The sequence below is a fragment of the Prionailurus viverrinus genome, chromosome B4, assembly GCF_022837055.1.
Source record: "Prionailurus viverrinus isolate Anna chromosome B4, UM_Priviv_1.0, whole genome shotgun sequence".
Classification (NCBI taxonomy): domain Eukaryota; kingdom Metazoa; phylum Chordata; class Mammalia; order Carnivora; family Felidae; genus Prionailurus; species Prionailurus viverrinus.
Window position 1 is genome coordinate 48,380,027 of NC_062567.1, and position 20,096 is coordinate 48,400,122.

General features: G+C 34.0%; 1 long non-coding RNA gene across 1 annotated transcript in view; it reads right to left on the reverse strand.

Annotated features, from left to right (window-relative positions):
- Positions 1 to 630: 630 nt before the first annotated feature.
- Positions 631 to 20,096, reverse strand: part of LOC125171121 (uncharacterized) — a 90,621-nt gene continuing 71,155 nt past the window's right edge. The window contains exons 2-5 of the long non-coding RNA XR_007154197.1: positions 14,039 to 14,247; positions 10,630 to 10,716; positions 2,797 to 2,892; positions 631 to 747 (exon numbers count right to left, since the gene is read on the reverse strand). This is a non-coding gene — a long non-coding RNA (uncharacterized LOC125171121). The remainder of the gene's footprint in view (positions 748 to 2,796; positions 2,893 to 10,629; positions 10,717 to 14,038; positions 14,248 to 20,096) is intronic.

Consider the following 20,096-nt stretch of genomic DNA (forward strand, 5'->3'; position numbering starts at 1 on the left):
TTTTGTTGAAATAAGTAGATTTTGCCTAACATGGTCTATTCCAGCCCCAAATTTCCTACTACCCAACTTCCTTTTAACTTAATATTTGGGTGTAATTATCATAAAAATACACATGGAAGAAATTTAGTGAAAATTTAGTCCTATCATCAAGCTGCCTTAAATTATATTCAGATAAGTATGGAAGAGTCACAGAAAAGAGAGAGAGAGAGAGAGAGAGAGAGAGTTCTATGATGACAGTAAAGTTGGTTTCAGAATGTGTTAATATTTATTATTGTGAAAGCTTGTGATCATTTAATTAAGTTGCCTTATCTATTGCCTTAAATTCTTAAAAAGACAACCATATTAATCCAGCCTAATAATCACTTCAGAATTTTAAGTCTATTGATTCTTTTTCCTTCTAAAATCTCTTCAATAAGATCTGTCCCTAGAGAATTCTATAAAAGGGCAAATGATGTCTTTGCAGCCTTGGCTCTCTCGGACACTTGGCAGTTTAATGACTCATTGTACTTATAAATGTTCCTGATTAAGCTCTTTTATTTTTATTCTGTAATTTAATTTATATCATTACATTTCACACAGAATTTTCTCATTCCAGCTACCTGATTCACACATCATTAAATGTCTACTTACGCCATTGATAGTCTCTTATAAACATCAAGTATGTTTTCTCTACTTGGCCTTTGATGATCTTTTGTAATAGATCTCTTCTTTCAAATGGACAGAAGTGATTTTTCATATGTAAGACACCTGTAACATAGTGTGTGAAATCACTTAACTTAAAATCAAACCTCAATTGCATATATGCTGATACTGAAAAATAACTATGACAAAATGATAATGCTAAAAATTAATTGTCTCCCCTGGATTTAGTTTTCCCTAGATCTTGGACATATTAATAATATTGAAGCAGTTCTTTGCTTACCAGGCTCTGACTTTCCTACAACATAGTGTGAAATTTTAGATCAGATGTACAAATGAGTATATAAATATGTATATAATTTTACACTGAAGCCTAAGCTGTAATAGATATGAAATTCTAATGTAAATTGTCAATTCAAAATATAATCTTCCAAAATATAATTATCAGAACTGTTTCTAGATTTCTTGATTCCCCTCACCAACTTCGAGAATATAAAATAACTAAGTGGAAGAATCACAAGGAAATTTTCTTTGATAGGGGCTTTTGCTTCCTTCTGAGCCTTCTCCCTTGTCAAGTGGAGACATGAGGCCTCTCTCCCTTTAAGCCATAGGAGGCTTCCCTGGTATGTCTTAGTTAGAAATAAGTTCCCTGAGATTTGCAGACATGGGAGACTGAGATCTGGCTAATGTCTGATAAAGTCAAAGTCACCTTTGAACTGGGATATGACCCCTATATGGAAAATATAGAGACCAAGGAAAAAGCTGATAGATTGTTTTGGGGCAGATCTAAGGATCTGCCTTGAGATAGGTTTGCAGTCAGAGTTTTGTTTTTGGTTTTTTTCTTAATTTTTAACCTCTTTATTTTAGAAAGAGAGAAAGCATGTGAGCAGAGGAGAGGGGCAGATGGGAGAGAAAGAGAGAGAGGCAGAGAGAGCGAGAATCTTAAGCAGGCTCCAGGCTCAGCACAGAGCCCAGTATGGGGCTTGATCCCACGATGCCAGGATTATGACCTGAGCTAAAATCAAGAGTTGGGTGCACTCAGGGTTTTCAGACATGACTTGCACAAATGTTTTCTAGAGATGAGAGTTGCATATAACTGGGGACCACAAAGAACCTGGAGGTATAATTGCTGATATTCTGGGAGTCATAAACGGTTATCCATCGGGGAACATCAGGAGGGAAAGACGGCAAAATCTGCCAAAGACTCCCAGAGACAGTCAGTTTTAACCAGCTGCCAGGGGTGGTAAGCTGGAAAGGACCCACAAATAGAGATTATCCAATTACCTTAAATCTTCTCCCTCCCTCTTACCTGGACTATAATAGAAGGCAAAATTTAAGCCAGCTGTGGAAAGTCTGGGATAACTCTGAGGCAAGAAGGGCAAATCTCAAGTCAAGTTTGATGTTTTTATTTTTGTAAAGAGCTTGAAATTCCAAATACTAAATTAAGACAGTATTTGAAGATTAAAATGTCTTGGGAATGCAAACTGGTGCAGCCACTCTGGAGAACAGTATGGAGGTTCCTCAAGAAACTAAAAATAGAACTACTCTATGATCAAGCAGTTACATGATGGTATTTACCCAAACGATACAAAAGTACAGATTCAAAGGGTACGTACACCCCAATGTTTATAGCAACATTATCAACAATAACCAAACTACAAGAGAACCCAAAAGTCCATCGATTGATGAATGTATAAAGAAGAAGTAGTATATATACAGAATGGAATATTAGTCAGCCATCAAAAAGAATGAAATCTTGCCATTTGCAATGATGTGGGTGGAGCTAGAACGTATTATGCTAAGCAATAATGGCCAATCAGAGAAAGACAAGTACCATATGATTTCATCCATATGTGTAATTTAATAAAGAAAAGAGATGAACATATGGGGTAGGGAGAGAAGAGGAGGGAAACAAACCCCAAAAGACTCTTAATGATATAGAACAAGCTATAGGTTGAGGGAGGGAGGGGGTAGGAGATGGGCTCGATGGGTGGTAGGTACTAAGGAGGACACCTGTGAAGAGCACTGGGTGTTGTGAGTGATGAATCACTGAATTAATTCTATGCCTGAAACCAATATTGTACTGTATGTCAACTAAAATTTAAATTAAAAAAAAAGTAAGAAATAAAGAAAATTAAAATGTCTTGAAAGACTTACCTGTAAGCAAGCAGGAAAAACAGGAGACCAACCAAAGCATTCATACAGGGCCAGGGAATTTTTACCCCAACTTGGAGCATTTACAAAGAATGATGGCTGACAAAAAAAAAAAAAAAAAAAACAAAAAAACAAAAAAAAACAGGGACGTTATTATGTTATGAATTTTGCTTATTTGGAGTGAAGATGACATAATTTTTGTAAAGAAATGTACTTTGAATGAAAATAAATTGTACTTTCTTAAAAATAATAACATTTTGTTTCTAAAATATGATCCTAAAATTAACTAATTGCTTATATAACAAGGTTCCCAAAATTGTATTAGTTGAAACTTATTTAAATATATGTCAGGGCTTGAATTTAACTGGAATTTCAACCCAGAATAAATAATATTAATTAGCTGTTTCTAAATTTTTTTTCAACAAGTATTAAGAAAACATCTCTGTGTGTATACTTTCCTCAATTAAGCCTAGCATGATACCTGACAAAATATATCACTCATAAATGGTGACTGATTCACCTGGAGGAGGCAATCTGTTAGTTTTGAATAATCACACATTCAAATTAATACAAAGTCACATTTCTAGTTTACCTATATACTACAAAAAAGGTTATCATTACCTCCAACATCAGTAGACAAAAATCAAAACTCAGAAAGTTTAGTTTCCCCAAATCACACTGCCAGCAAAGCCAGGAGTGGACATTGTTCTGCTTGACTCCAAAGGCTGCGCTCTTTCCACTACATTTTATCCCTCACAATGAGCGAAAATAATTCAGTAACATACCTGCATATCTTTCTCATGTAATTATTTAAAACCAAATCGAGTTATCAATATATAACTGAACTAAGTCACTTTGCAAAGCTTTGATAAAACAAAACAAAGCAAAACAAAAACACTAAAATCTCTCAGTACTAAAATCTCTGTACTGATCTGGTTCTTTGAAACAAAAACAAGTTTTGATTTGCATGGTCTGTTAGAAAACTAGGAAAATTCTGAAGCTAATTTGTCTTAAAATGTTTACAATAGAAAGCATCCATTCATTGATATTTGCATTCAATGATTCATCAGGCATTTGTTGGGCCAACCTTGCCCAGTACTGCTTTGCAGGCCTGGGAGACTGATCCATGAACAAGACTATTCTTTTATGTAACTTACATTTTAGGTGGTTATTAAATTTACTAAAAGGCTTCCATGTAATAGGCATTTTTCTAAACAGAAAATAATTTTTAAATCTGTTTTGAAGCAGATATTTATATTAAGATTGAAACAAGGGGTGCCTGGATGGCTCAGTCCCTTAAGTGTCCGATCGGCTCAGGTCCGATCTTACCGTTGGTGAGTTCAAGCCCTGCGTCCAGCTCTGTGCTGACAGCTCAGAGCCTGGACCCCGCTTCAGATTCTGTGTCTCCCTCTCTCTCTGACCCTCTCCTGCTCACACTCTGTGTCTCTCTCAAAAATAAACATTTATTTATTAAAAATTTTAAACATCTTTTTTTTTAAAGATTGAGACAAAACTGCTTATTCATTGGCTAAACACATGTCTTACTGAGAGACAAGTACTAAAAAAGTAGTATTATATTATTAATAGATATAAAAATAACCTTTAATACCTTTAGCAGCAATATCTTAAAACACCACAAGATGGTGACATTACTCTATAAGAACAAGACTGGTTCAATAGTATGAATATTTTTCAGTTTTCTAAAGCAAAAATTGAAGTTTTTTTTTTTTTACGGTTTTAAAAGCAAAGATGAGATTTCAAGAATACATAACTGTTGAAATCACATTAAAGAGTGATTTTCCAAATTAATATTTTAAAAATCTCTTAGACATTTTAAATAGTAATATGAATAATGCATCAACCAGAGCTTTGGCAAACATTGAAGTTTCGCTTTTATAATTCTTGACCTAAAGTTATTGTGGCTCATCTGTTATGTTTACACACAACATTTTTTTTTTCTCGTGGAGTTTCACTACTTGAATTTCCCTTGGCTGACCTTGATAACAAATTGTGGAATGGTTATATGTCAAAACAACTTAAAATACCTTGATATTAAAAGAGATTGCACTGATGGTTTCTAATTATGCTAAACAGATGACTTATTTCAAGCTGATATTGATAAGTGTCAAAAGCTAAGAATTTGCACTAGCAACACACTCTAATCATACATGTCTTCCGTCTACATCAGATTTTAGGTTTTGCTCATTTATCAGATTGTCTGTTGCCAACCGTACATCCTTTTCACCCCTTACATTCTCCTCTAAATCATAGGAGAATCCCTTTCCAGTGTGGTCTTAGGTTAAGATCTAACAATGAGAGGCTCTCATTTGAGATCTCAAAGACAGAAGAAAAAGAGAAGCCCTTATTTTCCAATGGCATTTGCCAACAGGGACACAGGCAGGCAGCACATAGGAGGTTTGCAACGACTTCCGAAATGAATTCCTATAAATCCTCCACCTCCATGCTACAGGCACCTGGGACGAGCAGCTTTTCCTGATATCATTCAAGTTGATAACACCTAAGTGAGCTTCTGCAAATTACCCATTTGAGGATTGTAGGCAGCTGAGGTCATTGACTGCAATGTAATTTTTGTAACCTCTAGCAGGATTTTCCTGACCTTTACTCCCCAGACCATTTCAACAGATGTGTAAACCTCCAACTTCCTGTATTAAAACCAATATTTCTGGGGCGCCTGGGTGGCGCAGTCGGTTAAGCGTCCGACTTCAGCCAGGTCACGATCTCGCGGTCTGTGAGTTCGAGCCCCGCCTCAGGCTCTGGGCTGATGGCTCAGAGCCTGGAGCCTGCTTCGGATTCTGTGTCTCCCTCTCTCTCTGCCCCTCCCCCGTTCATGCTCTGTCTCTCTCTGTCCCAAAAATAAATAAACATTGAAAAAAAAATTTAAAAAACAAAAAAAAAACCCAATATTTCTTGGAAATACAGAGTGGTATCTGCTTTCCTGACTTGGCCCACACTGATAACACTCACATAAATTCCAAAGAAAAAAATGTGAGAACAGATCATGTGAAAGTGTGTAGCTACATTTGAGTTACCAGCCTTAAGTACATAAGGTGACGTAACAACCTCAGAAGTACAGTTATAATAATCACAACAAACCCTCCCATTCAGAAAGAAGAAAGGGAGGCACATAGCAGTCACTGATTCATAGCAACTGTGAGTTCCTGCTGGCAAATTTTGCCAAGAGGGCTTATCTGGATGATAAAGAATGTTCCTTAGAATCTATTATGCTTGCTTACCAGGAAGTGCCCCCCAATCCTTGTTCTTTTGACTTCACCCTCTGCATATTCCTTTCTTTTTCTTTTTTTCTCCTCAGCCACTTCTTGCCAATAGAAATTTAGGAAATCTCAAGTCGTTACACACCTTGAAGAGCCTCACTCTTAATTCAGGTTGGTTGCACTTTGACAGTATGTTGCTCTGAAACAATTTATTGGTCTTTTGTCAATTTTATTCTAATTAACTAAATGTTGCAAATGTGCCAATAGCAACACCTATAAGTATTTTCAAGATAAGGCTCTGTCTAAAGTTATCTAGCTTTCTTGGGGGAGCCAAAGTTTTAGTCTTTTTGTTCTGAGCCACCTTCTGCAATGAAAACATTTGCTAGGACCACCTTGATCCATTCAGAGATTTTACGATAAAGGGCTTTTTCAACAAACATTGAATTGCTTGTAGGTTGAGTTGGAATCATTCTTTGCTTCTCAGAGCATTTCTAATGCATCTTTTACTATTTGGATAACAGAAGGAGTTGCATTTTTCAGCACTGCAACGTTATCTCTAATAACTTGGATTTTCTAACTACGTGATGCTTGCTGGAATATGAAAACATATAGTTGAAGTTTTATATTGCTTGGTATCAAAAACTTTGTTATGCTTCTTATCAATTATAAGAGTCCTCTTTACAGTCTATACACAAAGGCACATTTGTTTCCAAATATTGACAATATTATTTTTGTTCAATCTTATAATTATTTTTCAATCCTTTTTTTGTTTGTTTTTGCTTTTGTTTCTTTTTGCTTCATCTCCTGCCAGGCCACTCAGTACAATGTTCAATGGAAATGATGTATCCTTCATCCATCCAGGTTAGAGAGAAATCTACCAATGTGTCATCACTAAATGTGAGGTTGGCAGTGCAGACACTTTATATTAAGGAAGTTTCTCTCTGATCCTACTTTACTAAAGTTTTATCACTAATATATATTGAATTTCTTCAAATGCTTTCTCTGCATTTACTGAGCTAATTAAATGAGTTTCTTCTTTATTCTACTAATGCAGTGAATTACATTATTTGGCCAAAGAATGTAAAAAGAATATCCTTGAATTCTCAACACAATTCTCATGACACATTATACTTTTTTATACATGGCTTGATTGGCTTTTTCGTATTTTTTTCTAGGATATTTGCATTTATATTCTTAAGTAAAATTGGCATGTAATGATCCTTTCTTGAAAAGTCCTTGTCAGGTTTTTGTATCAAACTTTGCTTGATACAAAATGCCACCTTCACTAATGACTTAAAACATTTCTTTCTTAAAAAACAAACAAATAAACAAACAAAAAATAAAACAAAACAAATAACCAAAACAGGAAAAAACTTTCCCTCTTTTTCTATTCTATGGGAAGTTTTCCTCCCTTAAATTTTCAGTGAAATTCACTGGGAAAGACTGGAGTTTATTGTATTTGAAGACCTTAAATTATGGTTTAATTTTATTCATAGTTTTTAAATGATTGAAATTTTCTCATCTCTTCTTGTGTTTTGTAAGTTCTTTATATAAAGAAATGTGTGCATTCATCTAAATTTTCAAATATTTAGATTAAACTTGTTTATAAAGTTCTCTTAATACCTTTTGATATATGAACTATCTATGGTGATATCTCCTTTCACCCTTTTGGTATTAAATTTTTTTCTCTCTTTTTTGATCACTTTAACTAGAGGTTTATTCTTTCAAAGCTTTTCTTTGAACCAACATTTGTCTTATTTGACACACACTAGTATATGTTAATTCGCTATTTCCTTAATTTTATTCAGGACTAATTTAATTTACTCCCCTAGTTTTACTAGTTTATCCTCTCATTTTTATCATCTCCCTCCAGTTTTCTTTAATTATATGCTGGTGTGTATTTTTGCAACTTCAGGAGTTGGATTCTTAGATTACTGAGCTTAACTCTTTCATTTATTTCAAATATATCTGTTTTAGCTTTATATGTCTAGACGAAAGAAGTAGGAGAAAATAATAGCTGTAAAAGATAAAGACCAATGGACTAATGCTGAGGAGGCCAAGCAAAATGTAAAACCTGTGTATTATATCTGATATTGCAAGTCAGATTGCTATGCATTCAGATACAATTTAACTAACTTAACTCCACCACGGCATCTTTATCCTTAAATTGGTTCCTCTGATAGCAATATGGGTTCAGCTATTAAATGGAAAATTCTCTAGAGTTATCCGTGATATTCTAGGAAGATCCTTTGTTTTGTTAATGCTTACTAACACCAGGTTTTTACTTGTTTCCTATAAAATCTGTAATACAGCAGGGAAAATAACAATTTTCTAGGCAAGTTGAAAATATACTTAATAAAATATTTATTTCTAAATATGTTCAGACTCTTTCAATTCTATGAATCAACAAAATAATCAAATTATCTGTAACATTTTATGGGTAAAAGTGTGCATTTTGACTCTATATCAACAAAAATTTCTAAACATGTTAGAGCTAAGATTATGATAGTATTTATATTAACAATGTAAACCTAGAAGAATATTTAATGACATGTAAAAATTTCATGATAATTTATTAAACAAAATAGCAGGTTGAAGAATCACAGTAGTCAAAGCCTGATAATGATAGCCTAAAATGTCAGCAGTTGGAAGCTGTATTCACTCCAGATGAAATATAAATACCTTAAGTTTTTGAAAAGATTATGTTTAATGTCTGGAGTCTTTAGAAAGCTAAATAAAGGAATTGCATCACTAGGTAATCTTCTCCAAAGTTGAAAAGGCATAAATGATACAAAAAAAAGAGGTATGAAAAAGTAACTAAACTGAAAATTTGACAAGAAAAAATGCCATCTCTAGAAGAAAAATGTCTAATGGAGGAGAGCTGAACATGGTCAAAGTAATGAAGTGCAAGTAATGAAGTTCCGTGGAATCCAATATTGAGAGACAATTAGACATAATAAGTACAAAAGAGTATTAGGAGACTTGAAGAACAAACTGAGAGGCTTCACCACCTCCAATAGGAATCCAAAAAACATGGGTGAATCATAGAAAACCACTTAAGAAAAGAAAGGCTTGAGTCCTGAGAAACAATTTGCATTCTGAGTTCCAGGTAAGATAAATAAAATAAGTTCTTACCGAGTTATATTACATCGAAACTACAAATTAACAAGAATAAAGGTAAACAATTATAAATGCAAATGGAGAGGAAAGTCAGATCACAAACAAAAAATCAGACAATTAGACTCACAATATACTTACTATCAACAATAATAAATGCCAAATGACATCGGTATGATGTGCTGAAGGAAAATAACATTCAACCGAAATTTCTATTTCCAGCTGCATTATTGTTTAACAGTACCAGTGGGGCACCTGGCTGGCTCAGTTGGTAGGGTATGCAACTCTTGATCTCAGGACCACAAGTTCAAGCCCCACACTGGGTGTAGAGCTTACTTAAAAAATATATAAATTTAAAAATATTTAAAGTAAAAATACCAGTATAATTTAGATAACTTCAGATAAAAAGAATGAGAGTTCACACAGATACACACTAAAAGGGTTATTAAAATAGATACTTAAATAGGAAGAAAATTGAGCCCAGATATGAGGAGTGGTTGTATAAAACATATGATGAAAAATGGTGGATTGAATTAGCTATTGATTTGTGAGCCATATGGTAGCTAATTGGTGAGTGAAAAACATGACAAAGATTATAAATCAATAGTAGCAAGAGAGAGATTGTTCAGAGAGTGGTTAAGACAATGAACTTTTTGTCTTTTGAAGAGATAATATTGTTGCATAATTTTACATTGTGTTAGAAAAAATAGTTAAGGATATATATTACATATTTAAGAACAGTTATATACTCTATTGCTTCTAAAGCAACAGAAGCATGAGGAAGAGATAGAGATTACATTATCTGTCCACGCAGGTGCATAAAACAAAAGGGAGTAAGGTATTAAAAATAAAAGATAACAGGGGCGCCTGGGTGGCACAGTCGGTTAGGCGTCCGACTTCAGCCAGGTCACGATCTCGAGGTCTGTGAGTTCGAGCCCCGCATCGGGCTCTGGGCTGATGGCTCAGAGCCTGGAGCCTGCTTCGGATTCTGTGTCTCCCTCTCTCTCTGCCCCTCCCCCGTTCATGCTCTGTCTCTCTCTGTCCCAAAAAATAAATAAACGTTGAAAAAAAATAAATAAAAATAAAAGATAACAAAAAACTGGTAAATAAAAAACACAAAATAAATCCCACAGTATACAGAATCATGATAAACATAAGCTAGTTATATCCATCCATTTAAATAAGGAAATTAAAACATAACATGCTTCATCTGCTCTCAAGATGTATGGTAAAGCTATATACCTTATAAAAAATTTGAAAGATAAAAAGATGAGAAAATATTAAGCAAAAAGTTTTCAAAAAAATACTTTCCAAAATACAGCCAACGTAATAACATTAAAACAGATGTATTTGGAAAACTGATACATTAAATATAAAAGGAAATAAACTTGAATTTAAGGTAAAAGGCAGAGAAGCAGATGGACAGAGTATATAACAACAAAAGGCATAATTTAATAAAAATTGTGTTAGGCTTACTAGTACTCACAGATATCTTGTTACCTTGTCCTTCTAGACACATGGAAACTTGCACTTTTCATTTCCTTTGCAGTGAGGTGGTCCTATGTGAGTAATTCTAGGTAATGAAATGAGAGCAGAAAAGAGGTGTGTCCCTTAGGAGCTGAGAGAGTGGAGAGCACATGCATGATTCCCCAATCTGGCTCTTCTACTGCCAAAAAGACTGAGGCTATCTGTTCTTGATCAGAGCATTCCAACAGAAATATATGTGACTCACATAGGTAGTTATAAATTTTCCTTTAACTAATTTAAAAAAAATGAAACCAATAAAACTAATATTAATAACATTTTATTTAACCCAAATATATCCAGCATAATGCCATTTCAGCATGTAATCAATATAAAAATTAGTAATAAAATGTTTTACATTTTTTCATTGAAATTCAGAGTATTTTATACTTATAGCATATCTCTGTTGAGAGCCACATATCAAATGTTCAGTAATTAATATGAGTCCTACCATATTGGATACCACACTTTTGCAAAGTGGACTTTCCATGCGGAGTCCACATCACCTGGGGTTGCTGAGTTATCTTACAGATGACAATTTCCCCAAGGAATCCACTAGGTCCATAAAGGATTTTTGTATGGGAAAGAAATAAATCTTTGCTGCCACTGAAAATTTATTCTTTATGCTGCCTCATATTTTACATATCACAAAAATACAAAGATAATAGCAATGATAACTTTCTAAGAAAAAACAAACATAGCTTTGAAATATATAAAGCAAAAACGGATATAATTCCAAGAATAGTTCATAAAACTTGATCATTCAAGGAAGTTTTCATGCATGTCTATGAAAAAGTTATAAACAGTAGTTCATTAAGTAAGGTTACAGAAGCTTTAAATTAACAGTTACTCTATTGAACATATACAAATGGAACCTATATCTAACAATAGGTACTATTTGCTTTTTTACGCATAGATGCAACATTTTCTTTATAATTTTCATGGGCCACTCTTGAAAGAATTATCAATAAAACTAAAAAAAATCACACCATATAGACTATTTACTCTCACCATAATGTGATTATGTAGTGGTACAGAACTGAAAAGACATCCAAGTCTTGTGGGTTTGAAAACTCAAATGTATATATATTCCACAATCATTCTCATAAAGAGAAATGATAATAGGTTCCAAAATCATAAGAATTGTAGACAACATAAATAGCCCTGTCAGTGAATATAGAATGCAGCTAAATAGTTTTTAGTGGAAATTTTACAACCTCAAATGCATTCATTTAATAAGAAACTTTGAACCAATTGTTAAGCAGTCAATTCAAGAAGCTTGGAAGAGAACAGAGACCTTGTCTTAAGAAAGTAGAAGAAAGAATATCAAAAACAAATAGTATAAATAAACTTTGAAAAGCATGAGAAAAGATTTTTTAAAAAATTAAAAAAACACAATTATGTGAAACCTCTAGTAATATAGATAAAGAAAAAAATGATGGTACAAATAAAATATATTACAAATAGAGAAGGGAAAAATAAGTACATAGAGTGGTTTTCTTTATAATAAGGAAAAAAATTTAAGAAAGGTTTTTGTTTTGTTTTGTTTTGTTTTTTAAGTTTATTTGGGGATGCCTGGGTGACTTGGTTAAGCTTCCGACTTTGGCTCAGGTCATGATTTTGCGGTTTGTGGGTTTGAGCCCCACAACAGGCTCTGTGATGACAGCTCAGAGCCTGGAGCCTGCTTCGGATTCTGTGTCTCCCTTTCTCTCTGCCCCTCCCCTGCTCATGTTCTCTCTCTCTCTCTCTCTCTCTCTCTCAAAAATAAACGTTATAAAAAATAAAGCGTATTTGGTTTTGAGAGAGAGAGAGAGAGAGAGAGAGAGAGAGAGAGAGAGAAAGAGAGTGTGCCCAAGTGCATGTGAGTTGGAGAGGGGCAGAGAGAGGAGAGAGAGATTCCTAAGCAGGCTCTATGCTGTCAGCACATAGCCCACTCTAGGCCTCAATTTCATGAACCTGAACCGTGAGATCATGACCTGAGCCAAAATCAAGAGCCAGCTGCTTAACCAACTGAGTCATCCAGGCACCCAAGAAAGTTTTAATAGGAGAAATTTAAGGGCTCTCTACTTACTACTTGCCTGGTAGACTTGCTTAGCACTAAATAGTAAAAAGTAATGAGAGATAAAGGAAAATTATACTGGTTGCCCTGTGTGAAGTAATTATTGCTGCAAATGATATATCCCTTCTTGTCTACTGTATATAAGTATATTCCCTCATACTAAAGTGTGTAAAACTGTCTTGTGTTTCTTATGTGTGATGATTTCTCCATTAATTATGCATCTATATATTTAAGTGATGTTTTAATTTTGTAACATAAAATAAATTCAAGTGGTATTATACATAGAATTTTCATTCAAAATATTTTTATACCACCTCCTACATTTAAAGCCAATCAGATGCAAAATAAGGGAAAGGTTATTTCTTTTAGTTCTAAGATGAATCATAATTATATTGAAGATTGAAAAGGGAGGTGGAAAATCCCTTTTGTCAAAAAAATTATTACCTTAATAGCGATTTGTTTGTAAAGGAGTAGAAGGAAAAGTAGTCTAAAATTTGAAACCTGTACTTTTCAGAAACTAAATTGGCCCTGAACTCAAAATAGCTTCATATGACCAAAATATCATAGATATTTTGTTACTGATGGAAAAATAGATCATTCTGTTAAAGTTGGGGCAATATATATAGTTGTTGCTCTGTAATGTTCTATACACGATCTGGTATACAATAAACATAAGGAATTAACATCTCTACTGTAAATGAGCATCATGCAATCCCCATTGTGTATCATGAAGTAAATTCACAACACGGAGTTTAAGTTATTTTGATGGATGGACTAGATATTGAAGGCACAACACGATGAAATTACAAGTTTCTTGCTTTAGTTATCAGTTCTTAACAAGACTGATAACAGGTTGATTTATTAATTTCAACCAGGCAGAAAGATCGAGTGGGAGGATATTGGAAAAAAGAAATGTCAGGATTTCGAGTTATCAGATGCAGATACTTATGAATAAACCAAGATATCCTCAAGTACATAACGTAGAGAAAAAAGGATAGCTATCTAAAATGTGAGAGAGGACTTGCTGTTTATCATGAAGACGAAGATACATAATGTCTTTTATTCAATATGTAAAGTGTTACAGATATAAATGTCATAGTTATTTTCAATTCAATTCAACAAACATTTATTAAGAAACTATTCCCTACCAGGCATTGTGAAAGGTCCTGGGATACAGAGTTAGACTAGGGTTGTAAAAAGCTCCTGCCCAAGTAAAGAAGGCAAGTAAAGTAATAAAGTCTGAAGATTTAAAGGGATATAATAATTGATCAATTTGTAGAATTACTAGAGAATAAAAAGAAATTTATTTTACCTAAGATTTGGGAAGGCTTCCTGGGTGAGGTAACATCAGATCTGAGTTCTGAAGACAGAGGAAAGAGCCTGTGTCTTTGCAGGGACAGAGTGCTACTAGGTTAGTGCCTGCAGGTCCCACCTGATGGGTCATGCTTGTTCAGTAATCTGTGCTAACATGATGACCATAATCCTGGGTAAGACAACTTATCTCAGCTTTGGTCACCTTATCTGTAAATAAAGGATTTCAATACTTACTTTTAAAATAGTCATGAGGTTTAGAAATATGTATATATAAGCACAATAAAACATTAATAGCAATAATAATAAATTAATAATCATAATTCATGGAGTGCTTAATATAGTAAAAACTAAAATGAACACTTTTTTCCCCTCTGTGCTTATTTTATTTTTTATGTTTTTTTTCAATATATGAAGTTTAATGTCAAATTGGTTTCCATTCAAAACCCAGTGCTCATCCCAAAAGGTGTCCTCCTTATACCCATCACCCACTCTCCCCTCCCTCCCACCCCCCATCAACCCTTAGCTTATTCTCAGTTTTTAAGAGTCTCTTATGCTTTGGCTCTCTTCCACCCTAACCTCTTTTTTTTTTCCTTCCCCTCCCCCATGGGTTTCTGTTAAGTTTCTCAGGATCCACATAACAGTGAAACCATGTGGTATCTGTCTTTCTCTGTATGGCTTATTTCACTTAGCATCACACTCTCCAGTTCCATCCATGTTGCTACAAAGGGCCATATTTCATTCTTTCTCACTGCCACGTAGTACTCCATTGTGTGTATAAACCACAATTTCTTTATCCATTCATCAGTTGATGGACATTTAGGCTCTTTCCATAATTTGGCTATTGTTGAGAGTGCTGCTATAAACATTGGGGTACAAGTGGCCCTATGCATCAGCACTCCTGTATCCCTTGGGTAAATTCCTAGCAGTGTAATTGCTGGGTCATAGGGTAGGTATATTTTTAATTTTTTGAGGAACCTCCACACTGTTTTCCAGAGTCGATGCACCAGTTTGCATTCCCACCAACAGTGCAAGAGGGTTCCCGTTTCTCCACATCCTCACCAGCATCTATAGTTTCCTGATTTGTTCATTTTGGCCACTCTGACTGGCGTGAAGTGATATCTGAGTGTGGTTTTGATTTGTATTTCCCTGATGAGGAGCGACGTTGAGCATCTTTTCATGTACCTGTTGGCCATCTGGATGTCTTCTTTAGAGAAGTGTCTATTCATGTTTTCTGCCCATTTCTTCACTGGGTTATAAAATGAACACTTTTCATACATAATCATATTTAATGTCAAGCACAACGCTGTTATCCATATTATTATCCCCATTAAAGAGGTATAAACTGAGGTTTAGAAAAATTAGGCAATCTCTAAAATATTATTTAATATTAAATTTCAGCATCACCAGCTGAAATTCCATTAGGAATGGAAGGCTCACAGGCCACTGTGACTGCAGCATTTAGCACAGTTCTTCGTTCATAGTAAGGGTTCAAGAAACATTTGTTAAATAAATGGATAAGTGTTTTGGAAAGACCCAGGCATGTCTGACCCCAAAAGCCACACTCTAAAATTAGAAAGTAAGTAAATATTTTGCAAAAATAGCTATTCACATCCACTGCCCATTTTTAAATCAGGTTGTTCTTTTTTTGTGATTGAGTTGTACGAGTTTTTTTTTTTATCTATTTCAGATATCAACCCCTTATTAGATGTACCATTTGCAAGTATCTTCTCCGATTCAGTAGGCTGCTTCTTATTTTTTGATGGTTTTCTTTGCTGTACAAAACGTTTTTAGTTTGGTGTAGTCCCATTTGTTTATTTTAGCTTTTGTTGCCCTTGTCTGAGGAGACATAGCCAAAACAAATATTTCTAAGACCAACGTCAAAGAGCCTATTGCCTATGTTTTCTTCTAGGAGTTTTATGGTTTTAGGATTCACATCAAGTCTTTAATTCATTTTGAGTTTATTTTTGTATATGGCATAAGATAATGATCCATTTTCATTATTTTTGCATGTAGTTGTCAAGTTTTCTGAACACTATTTATTGAAGAAATAGTCTTTTCCCCATTGTATGTTCTTGTTTCCTTTGTTGTAGATTAATTGAGCAAGGAAGCATGGGTTTATTTCTGGGATCTCTACTAAGTTCCATCAGTATAAGAAGACAGGCAGATGGCCAACAGGCACATGAAAAGATGTTCAACATCACTCATCATCAGGGAAATGCAAATCAAAACCACAATGAGCAGCCACCTCATGCTTGTCAGAATGACCATTATCAAAAGACAAAAAATAACAAGTGTTGATGAGGACAAGAAGAAAAGGGAACCTTCACACACTGTTGATGGGGATGTAAATGGATGCAGCCACTATGGAAAACAGTATGAGTCTTCCTCAATATAAAAATTAAAAAATAGAACTACCATAGGATCCAGCAATTTACTTCTGGGTATTTTTCTGAAAAAAAATGTAAATACTAAATCTATATGTCCATTTCTATATATCTATATCTATATCTGTATCTATATCTATCTTTACCTACACACATTGTAATATTATTCAGCCATAAAAAAGAATGAAATCTTACTATTTGAAACAGCACAGATGGGCCTGGAAGGTATTATGCTAAGTGAAATACGTCAGACAGAGAAAGAAAAATATTGTGTGCTTTCATTTACATGTGGAATCTAAAAAACAGAACATGAACAAACAAAACAGAAATGGACTCATAAATACAGAGAACAAACCGGTGCCAGAGGGGAGGGAGTAGGGAGACAGAGAAAATAGGTAAAGGGGATATAAGTCATAGGAATATAATGTACAACATAGGGCATATAGTCTATAACACTGTAAATTACTTTATATGGTTACACATGGTAACTAGACCTGTCATAATTATCATCTCGTAATGTACAAAAATATTGAATCACTATATTGTACACCTGAAACAAACACAATATTGCATGTCAATGATAAGTCAATAAAAAAGTAGTACCAAATACTTGGAAGTCATTATCATTGTAATGTTTAATGTCTGCTAATTGGAAATTGTAAATACATTCTAAAACATCTGATAGAAAAATGAAGTTTTATTGGCAAAAACATATTAGAGAAAGAAAAGTGAAGAGAAATGAGGAAAGACCAGGCAAGAGAAATGGTACCTTAAAATAAATCTGGTGGTAGTTAAAAACAGTGTGGTTCAGCAGCTGTTAAGACTTTCAGAAATAGGGAGAAGGGAAAAAACAATCAATGTTCCATAATAAAGACAAATCAATCAAAGAAGACTTCTTTAATATTTGATATGTGACATGGGGAAAAGAAATATGAAAAGGTAGTAGAAATGAGCTACCTTGCCTTTTGGGGAGATATGATATATTACTAGAAAATCCGTAAATCAGGATCTTTTCCAATAAATTAAGCTAACAGGACCTCTTCTATACTTAATAATTTCTCTGTACCTAAAGTTATAAAAATTTTTATAATTGTATGACTAGGCAATCCAGAAAATGTATGTGGATGTGTGTGTGTTTCTGTGTATTTTTTTTTGTTTTGTTTTATACTTCTTTTTTACTTTGGACCTGAATTTTTAAAGCATATATTAAATTATACTATTTTACGTGAATAGATTGAGAAATCTGAGGCATATATTATATATATTTTAATTATGTTAAAATTAAAATATAAAACTGGTGCTCAGAAATTTTAAATTTTTTTTTAATGTTTATTATTTATTTTTGAGAGAGGGAGAGACAGAGTGCAAGCTGGGGAGGAGCAGATAGAGAGAGGGAGTCACAGAATCTGAAGCAAGCTCCAGGCTCCAAGCTGTCAGCACAGAGCCCAACGCAGGGCTCAAACTCAGGAACTGCGAGATCATGACCTGAGCCAAAGCCGGTCGCTCAACCGACTGAGCCACCCAGGCACCCCTAGGTGCTCAGAAATTTTAATTTAACAGTTTAAAGAGTTCTTGTTATGACTACTGTTGGAGGACCCATACTTAAGAGCTTGAATTTCCTGAATTCTGAGCCACTCTGTCGTAAAGAATCTAGGGATAGCTATTGAACTTTCAGTGCTCACCAACACCATGGAAACACTGGATAGCACAGTTAAGTCCAAGCCAGTGAATAAACTTAGGCATAAGATAATTCAGGTTACACTCATCTGACATCTGAAGTCCTATCTGGGTTCAGTCTCCAGCCCCTTTTCCCCTTATAACCCACATCCCTAATAAGTAGGGAGATTTCATTAGAGATTATATAAAAGGACTGTTTGGCCTTCCTCTCACTGATTATATAGAGACCTTATCCAGTGATGGTTTAGATGTTAAAAATTTCTTAACAAGTGATTTTTACATTAAGCAACTGCAAATGTCTGAGAGGTATTAATGCATTCTCTTGCAAGACAGGAGGGGAAGGAATTCAGGCCAACCTGGTTAACCATATCGACCCTTCATTTCAGTAAGAAAACTCACTCCAAATCCAAATCCAAATCTAAAGATACTACCCTTTTTAAATAATTTTGAATTTGATATACTAATACTTCATTGAAGATTTTTGTATCTATGTTTGTGAGGAATATTAATCCGTAGTTTTCTTCTCTTGTAATGTTTTTATCTGCTTTGAGTAACAAGGTAATGCTGGCCTCATTACATGAGATAGAGTTCTATCCTCTTTTATCTAGATAAGAGTTTTAAAGAACCCATCACTGAAGCTATCAACATGATTTTTTTGTTCAAAGTTTAAACTATAAAATTCAATTTGTTTAATCAATGACCCCCATTTGAGTCCCTTCTCCATTTTTTCATATATTTTTTTTGAGAGACATACAGAGAGATGGAGTGGGGGGTGGGCGGGGGGAGAGAATTCTAAGCAGGTTCCACACCCAGCACAGAGCCTGATTCATGGCACTGGGATTATGACCTCAGCCAAAACCAAGAGTCAGACACTTAACCAACTTAGCCCCTTCATTTCTCCGTCTTTTAACTTCCTTCCACAGTCACAGTCTTCACTTGAGGCAGTTACTCTTTTTGCTGCTACCACAATACATTTTTTCATTAGGAAAAAAATTCAATTAACTATTTATTTAACTATTATTTTCTGAATGCCTATGACGAATCAAGCCCTCATGCAGATTATCTCATTTATTCCACATGAAAATGTTTGTTTACTTACTATTAGTTATTATCTTTGTTTTGAAGATGATGATATAGGTTCAAAAGAATTAAATAACTTTACGAAACTCCTTCAGTCAAAAATAAAAAGAACTTGAATGCAGGTTGCAGACCAACAAGACCTATCTATATTCTTACCAACATTCACAGCCTTTAGAAAAATACAAGAACTGTGTCATTAATTACTTTTCAACATTTATCAGAATATAAGATTAAACCAGATACTTATGTATTTGAGAACATTTAAAGAGAGTTTTCATAATAATATTTGAAAATAGTTTTAAACTTCTTAGTAACTAACATTTTCTCCTGAAAATGATTAGTAGCATGTTCCAAATAAAATCTAACCTATCCTTAAGCTCACGTTCCTTCATTAACTTTATTTAATAATTAAAATGAGAACAGTATGGCAAAAGTGAAAATTACATAATTTTAATAAGATACTCAGTGGTACGTTATACATTTGGAAAGTTTACACAAATACCACATTCATATAAATACAAATCACTAACTGTCATCATTTAAATATTTTGAAACATAATTTTGCAAAATTGTTTCCTATTTCATGTAACAGATGTTTAATACCTCCAGTAACATCCACTATTCTTCAAACAGCTATTTCAGTATTATATCTAAAATAATAGTTAACATTTAAATTGTATTCCCAATGTGTCATATTTTCCTGCTGAGTTATATATCTATAAAGCTTTAATTTTCTTCTAGTTTTCAGTTAGTAATATTTTCTAAAACATTGTTTCTCTGTGATAAACAAACATACTAGTACCTAAATCAAAGAAATCACTATCAATATACCTCAATCCAAAATATGACTTTCACTATAACAAGAAATATTCTTTTGTAAACAATAACTTTTTATGTTTGGTTTTAAAGTGTGCA